This window comes from Panulirus ornatus, chromosome 41 (assembly GCF_036320965.1).
Source record: "Panulirus ornatus isolate Po-2019 chromosome 41, ASM3632096v1, whole genome shotgun sequence".
In the NCBI taxonomy this organism is placed as follows: domain Eukaryota; kingdom Metazoa; phylum Arthropoda; class Malacostraca; order Decapoda; family Palinuridae; genus Panulirus; species Panulirus ornatus.
This window is the reverse complement of record NC_092264.1, coordinates 18,904,410-18,918,589: the sequence shown is the minus strand read 5'-3', so window position 1 is coordinate 18,918,589 and position 14,180 is coordinate 18,904,410. Positions and strand designations below refer to the sequence as shown.

The window sequence follows — 14,180 nt, the reverse complement described above, 5'->3', positions numbered from 1 at the left end:
ATACTGCCACTCTGTTATTTATACTAAATACTGCCACTCTGTTATTTATACTAAATACTGCCACTCTGTTATTTATACTGAATACTGCCACTCTGTTATTTATACTAAATACTGCCACTCTGTTATTTATACTAAATACTGCCACTCTGTTATTTATACTAAATACTGCCACTCTGTTATTTATACTGAATACTGCCACTCTGTTATTTATACTAAATACTGCCACTCTGTTATCTAGCCTCACCAGCGAATCTAAGAAAATACAATTCTGGACAATAATGTAATACAAACATCTCACTATGAACTTTGTGAACCTTTTTATCTTTAAACAGACAACAGATCTACTCGAAAAGTTACCACCCGACTAATTTCATTTGTTCTCTTTACAGAAGTTGAACAGTGAGTAGTTTAGGGCAGCAAATTGCTACAGTAGACAGTACAACAGAACGATACTGTTATTGAGTTAGAATACATGTGGCTGTTTAAAGTTTCTCAGAGGATAGAACGTATAATCTTTCCAATAGAGAGTTAATTTTCGAAGTCTAGCAAGAGATATTGAGAACTTCTGAAAGACTAGCATTTGATACAACACCATCTTTTCCTAGTATAGCTTTCGAAAGATCTGAAAATGTTCTTTGCGTAGCTTGGAACAATAGGTTTGTCCATGGTTCTCTCCGTCATAGACCTAATACTTCAGAAATCTAAGTTACTGACAATTTAGAACATCTTGTATCACGGAGTTACACACTAGCAAGTCCTGGTTGTCTAGCTGCCGTACAGTAAACGCTCCTCAGAAGCCTCATTATTGATGATGCCTCGTAACATACCAGGTTATGACAGGTCAAAGGTTACTCATTGCTACGTCGGTAATCAAGGCCTCACATACCCTTCTAGTTACTGAAAAAAGGTCTTATCGCAACCGCCATAGTAAAACCCTTGTAGCGTAGTTAGAGGACTAAACATTCGTTGCAGGTTATCAATCGGTGGACTAATATGTTTTTGTGGCCTAACGACTGTCAGCTTGAATCATAGTCAAACGATAGACTAAGGAGTCTCCTAGTAACATGTCTCATCTCAAAGCGGAATCTATAGTGGTTTAGCCCGCGATAGACCAGGAATATTTCTTTAACTTCGCCACAGAATTACTTATAGTTATAGACACGATAAAAGTTACTTTTCATGGATTATTTAATGAGATTTGTTTTTGTATACTATCTTAGTAAGTGATGGATACAGTACTGCTGGTTCCACAGCTTGTAACATGGAGTTCCTGTAATTCTGTTTACCCCTAATCAAAGGATCTCCCAGAGCCAGCCTAGTGCCACGCCCAAGAACCAACTTGTTAGCCGTCTGTCCTGCAACCAACCAACTAAGGATCGCTCGTATGTCTAGCTTGCTCGTCGTCCCCCACCCCTGCAGCGTCTCAACACTCCAGACGTGTTCTCAGGCCAGCTCTGTAACTCCCATCAGTGTCGCGCCTGACTCCGACACCACCCCCCACTCAGCTGCCTTCTCTCTTCCGCCCTTGGTTGAATTCCTGCGCCCTTTCTTGTCTTCCTGCGGACCATGTTTCCTTTACTTCTTGTCTTCCTGCAGACCATGTTTCCTTTATTTCTTGTCTTCTCGCGGACCATCATTTCTTTATTTCTTGTCTTCCTGCGGACCACGTCCCTCTACTTCTTGTTTTCTTGCGGGTCAAGATTCCTTTACTACTAGCAATCTTCTCCTGACAACATATGGTCAGTGTGGCCGTTCTCTTTCATCCAGTGAGCAAATTTTTTTTTTACACCTTTTGTTCATTACGTCACAGATCTCCAGGGCAAAGGATCAACTCTTTCTTGTGACTTCTTCATATCTTCGTCAGCGCAGTTTCTGTTTAACGTTGATCTGGATCTCTTCTCTCGTTCGGGTGATATTTACACTTCTTCAACATGGTGCACATTCTCTAGTGGTCTTGGTCAGTCTGTTTAGTCGACTTTCGTTCTTGCTTTGAACCAAATCATATTCTTATCCAAAGTTCTCTCGTCAGGTCTCCATCTTGGCTTCAGTTTCTTGTCTTATGTACATTTGCTACTAAACTGTCGTCATGTTAAACTGTGTACAACTTCTTCCTGTTGCTTTATCGTATATATATTTTTCGTTCTCCTCTCTCGGTAATCAATTTTTCTGTTATATTTCAAAATATAAATCTTCTCTTTGTTGCTTTTGCATTTCTTAATCTTTCATCCTGCTTCTTGCATTATATCAATTTGCTCTTGATGTCACCTAATACATCCGCTTTATGATAATGCATTCGTTCCTCTCCCTCATTGCTATGTAGAGTCACGTATTTAGGTTTAATAAACACGTCTGTTGCGCTCTCTACATGTTCTGGATTGCCTTCGAAGTTTCTTTCCTCATTTCTGTCTCCTTGTCTTTCCATTACCTTATAATCTCTCAGCATTACAATGTCTTCCTTGAGAACAACACGTCTCTGGGGCGATTACTGTAAATCCAGTTCACATCAGAGCGTCGTCTGATGGTGGTCTCCAGCCAAGAGTTTAATTTTAAAGTTGACCTCAGCTTCAAGTCACGCCTTTTGTAACATAAAAAGTCTCTCAAACTAGTTTGTGTTTGTCCATTATCTTCACCTTCAAGCACCACGGAGTAAAATATTCGTGGTTGGATTTTGCAATTCCTGTCTGGAATCAAAATAGTTTTTCATTTTGTCAAAGGATTCCATGTTTCTTGTTGATCACACCATCAGTAGGTTGTGCTGGGCAGAGTTTGAACACGCTGAGGTAAATCCAGGACACTATATAGTACTGTTGAATGTGTGGACATGTTGCGGTAAATTACGAATATGAGGAGCTATCCAAACTTGATGTTACATGTAGTTTCAAAAGACTTAATGTATTGTGCCGTGTGTTGGCGATCTATGGACACGTTATCGTCATGTAATGTTCACTGTACTGACTGAATAATGTTGGAACCTAGTGTAGGGAGATCTTAACATGGTGTGCGGATTGTCGCACCGATGTAGTGATGATCAAACATGTGATAATGTTTAAATGTGGCATGTGAACAGATGGCGAGGTTCTCTGGGATGATGGCGGGGTGATGTGTAGATGTTGTCTGAAGGTAGTGGGTGAATGATCTGAAGACTTCAATTCCATTTTTAGAGTATGAATCCATCACATTGCTGCTGAATCCGCTGTAATGTTTGAAACCAGTGTCATGTTTGTGCCTATTATAATGCTAGACTCTGTTGAAATACTCGGACCCAATATATTGTTGGAACTCATTATAAGGTTCGAACCCATTCGTAATGCTTGAGGTCTTTATAATCTTCAAGGAGATGTATACAAGGTTTGTGATCAGTTTACTGATTCTGGGGGTGGAAAGGAGTATATTGGAGAGGTTATCTCATTGTTTTCTGAATGTCTTTAAAAACAACTTGAGTAATCATCGATGACCATCATTTTTCTTCACCGTGTTGATGAGATGTTTGTTGTTTGTTATAATATGATATGAATGAGTGATGTCACTGGCATTTTAACGTGTCTGCCAAGCTTTCTGACTGCATTATATAAATACACGTACAGCCACTGACTGAAGTCTGCTGGATATCCTTCTCAAGGCGCTGTGGCTCCATCTTGATGTCATTAAGCTAAAAGTGATATTCTGTCCATCAAATGCAATCAGGTACTAATAACTTCCTCCTGTTAATCAATATGTCGTGTTAACTGTAGGGTGAACATGTTAGTACAGTCATTCAGTCACCTGAGTGTCATGTCTTGGTGCACTTCTGTGTTAGTTACTTCTTTCAGTTCACTGATTACAGAACAGTGTAACACTGGAGAACATGCATACCTCCAGCTCATGTGTTCACTTGTTCAGAAAGCCAGGCTCGCTGATGGTGACGCAAGTGTGTTCCTGACCAATCCTGGCCAGGAGAAGATAGCAGTGGAAGGGTCTCGACGAATCATGAGCAGCGATGGGTGACGTCACTGAAACTGTGGCCAATTAGAATGATGCAGTGATGACGACATCTAAGCTGAGGTTGGACCGCCTCCTTGCCACTCAAGAGCCTTGAAGGCGACCCCCAGTGTTAGTAATTAGCAGCTGTGGAATCCTGCGCCTGCGGGACACATCATCCATGTGATTGGTTGGGACTTTTCTGATGTCACTGCGAAAATGATTCGTCTACATCTGTGACATCACTTTAGCCAGGCCTTCAGCGATGTCACAACCATCCCCTCACAACTGGTGAAGGGTTCAGTGATGTCTCGACATTAATATTTTCATCCTGCAGGTCTAAAGATGAGTTAATATGAAACGTATCAAGTATACGAAGAAATGATGACGAGTGCCCAGCTTACATCAGGGACACTGAGGGAGTCTCTCTGTATCCTGAAGTGAAGACACTCACCACAGTGCTCAGGCCTTCATGTTTACCATCCATGTAGCCACCAACACAATCATGGAGCACGTATTTTTTGTGATTCATAGGAATATATATATATATATATATATATATATATATATATATATATATATATATATATATATATATATATATATATATATATATATTCTTTCTCCCCTATCCCTGGGGATAGGGGAGAAAGAATGCTTCCCACGTATTCCCTGCGTGTCGTAGAAGGCGACTAAAAGGGGAGGGAGCGGGGGGCTGTAAATCCTCCCCTCTCGCTTTTTTTTTTTTAATTTTCCCTCGAAGGTCCAGTCCTATGTTCTTAACGCTACCTCGCTAACACGGGAAATGGCGAATACTTTGAAAGAATATATATATATATATATATATATATATATATATATATATATATATATATATATATATATATATATATATATATATATATATGCAGTTCAGTTATTCACTCCAAATCATGATGTATGTGGATGGTTGGAGAGTGGACGCATTATATTTGATATGTGACAATCTTCTGTTTATGCATTTAAAAAAAATAGTAGTTTATCCCCTCACGACGTCCAGTTAAAGTATTGATCCAACACATTGCAAGTTTTCAGTGACATTTATGATGTTCTCGCCTCCCAGTACAGAGTAGCATATCTTCCTCTTTATCTCTTTTCCTCTCACTACACCGTCTTCCTGACCGTTACAGTGAGGGCACCAGAGGGACCCATATCAGCTGCCCCTCTCCTCACACTGGTGCGTGTCAGCTGTGAGAGCTACTACGTATATAAAGAAACATCTCGAGCTTGTATTGTTTGCGTAAAGCTTTGACGTAGTCTACATTCTCCTTCAAATTCTACCAGTCCAAAAGTGTACCCTATTGTCTCTTCCTTGAAACAGGTATGGAAGAAAGATAACTCCAACGTGTCACATACATACCTGGTTTGTCATCTGGCCGGCCGGGTTCCCTGTAACCAGAATAGCTGGTGTCGTCCACTCTTCTGTCTCTCCTTACGAGGACGTTGGCAAGGCACGTATGACGTGTTGAGATCAACCTCATCAATACCATACCACACGTGCCTCTTGTGCTCATCCACGACCCTGTTGGTTTCGAAAAATTGTCATTAGAAATTGCATTTATAATTATCAGTTATGATTATATCTTATTATAAGCTTATCTGTCTAACTCTCTTTATCGTCACTTAAATGTTGTAACGGGGAGGAAGGTGTGGGGCTCACAGCTCAGATAAGAACACTTATTGATTATCAGGAAGTCACACTTGTAGCAGAGGCCCCCCCCCCCGCAGCAGCTGTCGACAGAGAGAGAGAGAGAGAGAGAGAGAGAGAGAGAGAGAGAGAGAGAGACCTGTGGACTACAACCATAACACTCTCTTGTGTACCATGAAAGGTCCGTGAAGAACGCTCTTGATGCTCGTACCCAGAGCCTATGACAGGCCCAGGGAGAGGAGGGTCAGAGGGATGACTATGGCAGGGGTGGAGGCTGAGGATGAGGTGTAGTTATGCGAGGCTGTGATGAAGAGAATTGTGAGGGGGTTCAGAGTTCTCCACTCTTTGATTGCGTTCCATTAATTTTCTGCGGTACATATGCAAAACGGAAGCCGGGTCGTCTTCCTTCGTATGCTGAGCAGGTCGTTAGTGGACAGAACGACAAGAAACGTCTATAAGGACAGCACCCGACAGAGCACGTCGTCGACGACAGTACCAGACAGACCACGTCGCAGACGACAGTACCCGACAGACCACGTCGTCGACGACAGTACCGGACAGACCACGTCGCCGACGACAGTACCCGACAGACCACGTCGTCGACGACAGTACCAGACAGACCACGTCGTCGATGACAGTACCAGACAGACCACGTCGTCGACGACAGTACCAGACAGACCACGTCGCCGACGACAGTACCCGACAGACCACGTCGTCGACGACAGTACCAGACAGACCACGTCGTCGACGACCGTACCAGACAGACCACGTCGTCGACGACCGTACCCCCCAGACGACTCCGACGGTGACAGTCTCCAGTGGGCCACCAACGTAAACCAAGAATGATCATAACACAAGACAAATCAGCATCAGACATGCTCCGACCTTCTCACTTGCTGTTATGGCAGCCAAGAGACTGATTTACTACGTCATTAAGTACGTCAAGGTTACAGGCGAGGCACACGTCCAGCGGCTATTGTGGAACCATAACAGTCAGTCACCTCTCATGGGCACCAGGTACCAGGCTCGTGCGGGCAGCATAACTTGCCCTGATCTTCACCGAGAACTTTAACTTTTGTTTTACCTGTTTATCTAAAGGTGATCTTGACTATATATTGATAGAGGCCTGACCGAGGTTGCGTCTTTCTTCTCTGCCTCACAAACTCACTATCTCACACATAACACTTGACAACACCTAACGTTTCTTTCTCACGTCTAAGATCTAAGAATTACATTCCTTCACAGTAAGACAACACAACAAAGTGATACACCTCCAGCAATGAATCTGAACAGCGAGGAAGACTGGACGGTTCCCGGGGGCCCCTTGACCGTCTTTAACAACCGGGACACATCCTACTTCCTACACATGACTCCTCCTCTCTTCACTACCATAACCACTTGCAACATTTGTAACATTTCCTTGAGCAAGCTTACAGAGGAGCTACAAAAAGTCCAACGTCACGCGATGATAATTGTCTCATGTAAAAGAAGTTAGATATAAAGAGATGAAGAAAGAGGGACAAGCGGGGGCTCTGATGACGGCTTCAGGTTCCTTTTGGAAAATGTTAACACAGAACAATCTTTTCACACAGGGAGAGTCTGCTCAGCTGGAGGACTTAGAAGGAAACATGCCAGACTCAGGGAAAATGTGAGAAAAGCTTCCATAACAACAGAGGATTGGACAGCTGGAGCGAGGTGAGTGAGGAAGAGGAAGAGGAAGAGGAGGAAGATGCTAGAAGTGAGAGGATAAGAGCTGAACTCCATGAGTGTAAAAGTATTCTTGGAATACATATAGTTAGTACAAATAGGCAGTTCAGCACATACAGACAGCACATACAGACAGTACATACAAACAGTACATACAGATAGAAAAGAAGAAAAGAAAGGGGAACAGATCATCTTGGATAGTCACCTGTGGAGTGTGAAGATTATTATTCAGAAACATAAGACTTGCTCTCTGCTGGAGATCAAAGGACAGCCACCTAATCTGTACCCCTTGATGTCTTTCCTCGTCTTGGCAGCATTATACAAGATTTTCATGATGACGGAGGCAAGACGAAGGATGTGTGAAGACATGCTCAAGTCGCGCCGTAAAGAGGAAAAAACCATCATTATCATAATGGCTATAATGATGATAATAATGATAATAATGATGATGATAATGATAATGATGACAGTAATGATAATGATGATAGTAACAATAATGATAATGATAATAATAGTAATGATAATAATAATGATAATAATAATAATAATAATAATGATAATGATAATGATGATAATAACAATGATAGTAATAATAATAATAATAATAATAATGGAAATTGATAATAATGATAATAATAATAATAATAATAATAATAATAATAATAATAATAATAATAATAATAATGATAATGATAATAGTAATGATAATAATAATAATAATAATAATAATAATAATAATAATAATAATAATAATAATGATAATGATAATAATAATAATAATAGTAATAGGGGAAAAGAGAGTCGTTTGGGGAGTACTTGCGGGATGGAGTGAAAATAATTGGGAGATGTATAAGAGAAAACAGCAGAAGGTCAAGATGTTGAAAAGGAGTCCAAATGAGAGTTGGGTGAACGTGTATCAGTAAACTTTAGGGAGAATAAAACGATGTTTTAGAAGGAGGTAATAACGTGCGAAAACCAACAGAGCACATGGGAACATCGGTGAAATGGGCAAAAGGGGAAGCGATAACAGTTAGTGATGAAGTAAGGAGGAGATGGAGTGAGTACTTTGAAGAACTGTTGAATGTATTTGATGGCAGGGTGGCAGATGTAGGGTGTTTGGGTCTGGATGGTGTGCTAAGTATGAGAGTCATGGAGAGTCGTTTAGTGAAAAGAGGTGGTGAAAGCCTTGTTTAAAATGAAACGTGGCAAGGTGGCGGGAGTGGATGGTATTGCAATAGAATTTATCAAGAAAAGTGGGTGACTGTGCTGTTAATTGGTTGGTAAGGATTTTCAGTGTATGTATGGATGATGCTGAGGTGCTAATGACTGATGGAATGAATGTATAGTGGCAACGTATAAAGGCAAGGAGGATGAAGGTGGGTGTTCAGACTACAGAGACAAGTTTCTTGAGTATACCTGGTGAGTTGCATGGAAGGATATTGAATTAGAGGATGAGGGCATGTACAGAGCATCAGATTGGGGAAGAGCAGTATAATTCAGAAGTGGTAGAGGATGTGTGGATCAGGTGTTTGTTTTGAAGAATGTGTGTGAGAAATACTTAGAGAAACAAATAGATTTGTATGTAGCATTTATGGATCTGGATAGCTTGTTTACGAAATGGCGTCCTAGCTATGTCTTTTCACTGTATCTCCTCTGTTGATGAGATTATTACATGAAAGTGCACTTGGGAACTTATCTTGTTTCATTTTCCCGTGGACTCATAGGAATATATATATATATATATATATATATATATATATATATATATATATATATATATATATATATATATATATTCCCTCAAAGGCCCAGTCCTCTGTTCTTAACGCTACCTCGCTAATGCGGGAAATGGCGAATAGTTTGAAAGAAAAGAAAGATTACCTTCTGATATACGTAAGTTGTATGTTATGACGCTAGGACTCAACAGGGGAGAGATATAAATTCATCTTTTAACAGTACGTGAGCTATTGCTGTCGTGGCCACCAATTTGCTGCAAGCTGTCTCCTTACCAGTCTAACTCTCGTATAATCTTTTTGCTATCTTTAATAATTTCTGGGAAAATATTCCAGCAGCCATTGTTCGCCGGGTCATAAATCTTAGAAAGTATGCGTGAGTTCTGATTGCCTTATGATCGTTATATTTATTTCTGGTCTGGGCTAGTGGTAGAGATCGTAGTGATGGCCCATTGTGGGGTTTGGGGGAGAGGAGAAGGCACCGTACATACTCTCTGGAGAGCAGCAAACCAAATCCTAGCGATTAGCAAACCAAGCACAAGTGAACATGAAACCCAGCACCAGCGACCAACAATCCAAGCAGATGTGGACATCGAAGTCGTCACCAACAATTAGCTATCATTCAATACTAAAGAATCTTTCTTTATCATGGATTTATGTTTACTATAAATCTACAAAAACTGCTCCCTCAACAAGGCAGGAATTTGTTCTCGATAATAAGAATGATAGAAAATATTGACGTGAGCTACAGTAAGAGATCATGATAACGATGGAAACAAGAATTGTAAATAACACAGCATTTCGATAATTACTGGAACGTTTACATGTTTACCGAGATGTCTGTGTAAATGATGTACAGTTTAAAGACATTTTTATAAACAGCAAAAACAGTTACACTTCAAATAAGAGTCAAGTTTACAAACATAAGTTCAATAGATTAAATAAAGTCAAAATAGGAATTCTACGTGAAAAACAAAAACTTAGAATTAAATGAATCTCACATTATCATAACATCAAAACAAGAAATCTACGACGACAAACACGACTGATACTAACATTCAAACGTTTTCTACGACGACTTGTTTGTACATCACTTGCAGTTTGTCTCGAACTCGTCCGAACATAAATCATCAGAAAACACTTGTGTATAATGCGACCAGAACAAAACTGTCAAAGAACAATACATGAATCATCGTCTTACTCTGTCATCTGTGTAAACAGGTTCACTCCGCAGTCGTTCATCAATGTCACTAAAAGTTCCTGAAGCAGTTGCGTGTTGGGTCGTGCAACTGTGTCGCCTCCACGAAACATTTCACTGCGTGGTCGTTCATCAGTCTACTGAACGATCTTTACGAGTGACCCAGGTAAATCTTGTGATCCTGTGACCCCCTCACCTCCGTGGACTAACCCACAACAACCACACTGGCAGTGATGGTTCATTTGTCATCTGAGTCGTCTGTTCCAAATCCATTCGAACGGGAAATAAAGGTTTCGAATCGTCTGTCTCGGTTCTCCAAAGTATATTTTACGCGTATCTAGTTTGTTGTTTGTGGTTTACCTGGCGACACGGATGCTGAATATTTCATGCCATAATCTATTTATACCTAAGCTTCTGCGTGGCTGTAGTTGCTGTCAACTGTATATTGTTATGGACCTTGATTGCCATTGCTTGCTGCGTTGTTAGTATTCTACTGAACTGGTTTCGGATCGCGTGCTGCGCCGCTCATTAAGTTTCCCGCTTTCTTTCTTCATTTCCACAAACACTCGTTGCATGCGAGTATCTTTCTCTCGTGAATTATTTCCTGTAGTTTGAACGTGTTCCTCCTCACTGAACCTCAGTCTCTCCCGTTGTTTCAAGGGTCCGAAACAGTTGCGCTATCCTTATGGAAGAAAGTTTCGTGGCGTGTTGACTGCGTTCCTCACTGTACAGTCCGCCGATCTCTCCTGTTCAACAACGGATCTGAACCAGTCTCGTTTCATTAGGAGGTTAGTCTCCTGGCGTGTTGATTTCGTGTTGCCCACTCTAACCGTCTGCCATTTTTTCCCTGTAGTACCTGACTCTCTGCCGAATGTTTACTATGTTTTTTGACAAAGAAGTGTGTTTATTTACGCACTTAGTAAGAATTTTTCCGTAAGTTTCATGAGACAACTTAACTGAGTTATGACATTAGGTTCAGAAGCCTCAGTCCATTTTCCTTGTCGGAAAAGGCGGTGTTGTCTTGTGGTGGGTGGGGAGGAACCTTCTGCTTTATTATCGTATTTCCATCTGTAATGGAGGGTGGAGAGGAGCCTTCTGCTCTACTCTCCTGCCTCCATCTATGGTGATGGGTGTGGGGGAGCTTTACCATCTTGTCTCCATCTAATGTATTAGTCAGATTGCTGCTACGGTCCCCCAGCAGACAACCTCGTCATTGACCATCAGGTTTTCTGTTTTCAGTCTTCGCAATATATTGTACTCCTCAACCGCGGGCCCCTCGTTTTCAACAACGCATTCCATCCTCGGGTCCTCACCCCAGGGTCCCTCTCCAGAGCCCCTAACCAGGAACCCATCTCAGGGCCCGTCATTTCGACCACTCCCAAGACATCTCCTTCCGGGATCCTATAGTAGGATCCCTCTCCAGGATCTCGACTAGGATATCTCCCTGGGTTCCTTACCCCAGGACCCCCCAGGACCGCTCTTCAGGACTTCTCCCCAAGACCTCTCTGCAGGACCCCATCCCCAGCCCCAGGACCCCCTACAGCCTGGCTTTAAAAAGGCGCCGATGTTCCTGACACTTTCCTTTCAGGTTGGTAAACAAGCAGGTGAACCCCAGAGGCCGCGCCTCTACCATTTCCGGGGAGAGAGAGAGAGAGAGAGAGAGAGAGAGAGAGAGAGAGAGAGAGAGAGAGAGAGAGAGAGTGGGAGAGGCTAAGCAGTATGTGGGCGCTGGTAGGAGGGTCTGAAGCAGGAGTGACACTAGCGAGAGACCAGATGTGAGCACCAGCGACACCCGACGAATTATCTTATGTCTTGTGGCTGACTTGATGCTCGAACACACACGCATGCATGCCTACGCACTGACACATGCACACACACACACACACACACACGCACACACACGCATGCATGCCTACGCACTGACGCATGCACACACACACACACACACACACACACACACACACACACACACACACACACACGCATGCATGCCTACGCACTGACGCATGCACACACACACACACATACACGCATGCATGCCTACGCACTGACGCATGCACACACACACACGCATGCATGCATACCTACGCACTAACGCATGCACACACACACACACACACACACGCGTGCATGTCTACGCACTGACGCATGCACACACACACACACACACACACACACACACACACACACACACACATATATATATGTATATATATATATATATATATATATATATATATATATATATATATATATATATATATATATAATATATATATATATATATATATATATATATATATAATAGAGGATGAAGGGCAATCTCCATGAACGCGAGAGGAACGCCTCTCCATACCAGACGACAATACCATCATGCCATCTCCACCAAGACACCTACCCACACTACAGTGAGTGAGGGGCTGGCGGCGACCCTCACAGTACTGTGGTCATCAGAGGCAGTGTACTGCGAGGCCTGCCTCACCCTCCTGCATCCGGGGTGGGTCGAGGTCTCTCTCGCTCAGTCAACAACGGGGGAGGTTCAGGGGCTCTTAGTGAAGTTTTCGTGTTCACTTCATCTGCTCGATCAATTCTTCGTCCCGGGACCATCACACCACTCCACTCCTCGTCCCGGGACCATCACATTCCTCTCCTCGTCCCGGGACATCACATTCCACTCTCGTCCCGGGACCATCGCAGTGTGTGGTGAGCGGTGCTCAGGTTTTCACAAGCGTCAAATTAGGACTAAATTCATTACAAAGACACATACACATGGACATAATGAAACAGACGGACACATGGACACACAAATGTTATTGCATTCATATATATATATATATATATTTTTTTTTTTTTTTGCTATGTCGCTGTCTCCCGCGTTTGCGAGGTAGCGCAAGGAAACAGACGAAAGAAATGGCCCAACCCACTCCCATACACATGTATATACATACACGTCCACACACGCAAATATGCATACCTACACAGCTTTCCATGGTTTACCCCAGACGCTTCACATGCCCTGATTCAATCCACTGACAGCACGTCAACCCCGGTATACCACATCGATCCAATTCACTCTATTCCTTGCCCTCCTTTCACCCTCCTGCATGTTCAGGCCCCGATCACACAAAACCTTTTTCACTCCATGTTTCCACCTCCAATTTGGTCTCCCACTTCTCCTCGTTCCCTCCACCTCAGACACATATATCCTCTTGGTCAATCTTTCCTCACTCATTCTCTCCATGTGCCCAAACCATTTCAAAACACCCTCTTCTGCTCTCTCAACCACGCTCTTTTTATTTTCACACATCTCTCTTACCCTTACGTTACTTACTCGATCAAACCACCTCACACCACACATTGTCCTCAAGCATCTCATTTCCAGCACATCCACCCTCCTGCGCACAACTCTATCCATAGCCCACGCCTCGCAAACATACAAAATTGTTGGAACCACTATTCCTTCAAACATACCTATTTTTGCTTTCCGAGATAATGTTCTCGACTTCCATTCCATTCCATTCTTCAAGGCTCCCATATATATATATATATATATATATATATATATATATATATATATATATATATATATATATATATATATATATATATATATATATATATATATATATATATAAATATATATATATATGAAGGTGAAATCTCGCTTCAGTAGGAGTTCATACAATCTTATCTAACATGTAATTTTTCATACATCTCACTTGATTTCCGCCGTCCAACACCAATCTGTGTAGACCAAGCACTGTCTGCTTGTCTGGTCGTAACCGTTGTAAGGGAGAGTGATTAAGGAGGGTCAGGTGGCGGGGGTTGACCTGGGTAACTGGGTGTGTCTTGAACAATTTTTTTTTTCTGTTTTCTTGTTTTGTCAATTCTCATAATG

General features: G+C 42.0%; 1 long non-coding RNA gene across 2 annotated transcripts in view; it reads right to left on the bottom strand.

Annotated features, from left to right (window-relative positions):
- LOC139761742 (uncharacterized) overlaps positions 1–10,471 on the bottom strand; it is a 41,866-nt gene extending 31,395 nt beyond the window's left edge. For both annotated transcript variants that reach the window (XR_011715601.1, XR_011715600.1), the window contains exons 1-2: positions 10,286–10,471; positions 5,357–5,518 (exon numbers count right to left, since the gene is read on the bottom strand). This is a non-coding gene — a long non-coding RNA (uncharacterized lncRNA). The remainder of the gene's footprint in view (positions 1–5,356; positions 5,519–10,285) is intronic.
- Positions 10,472–14,180: the final 3,709 nt, after the last annotated feature.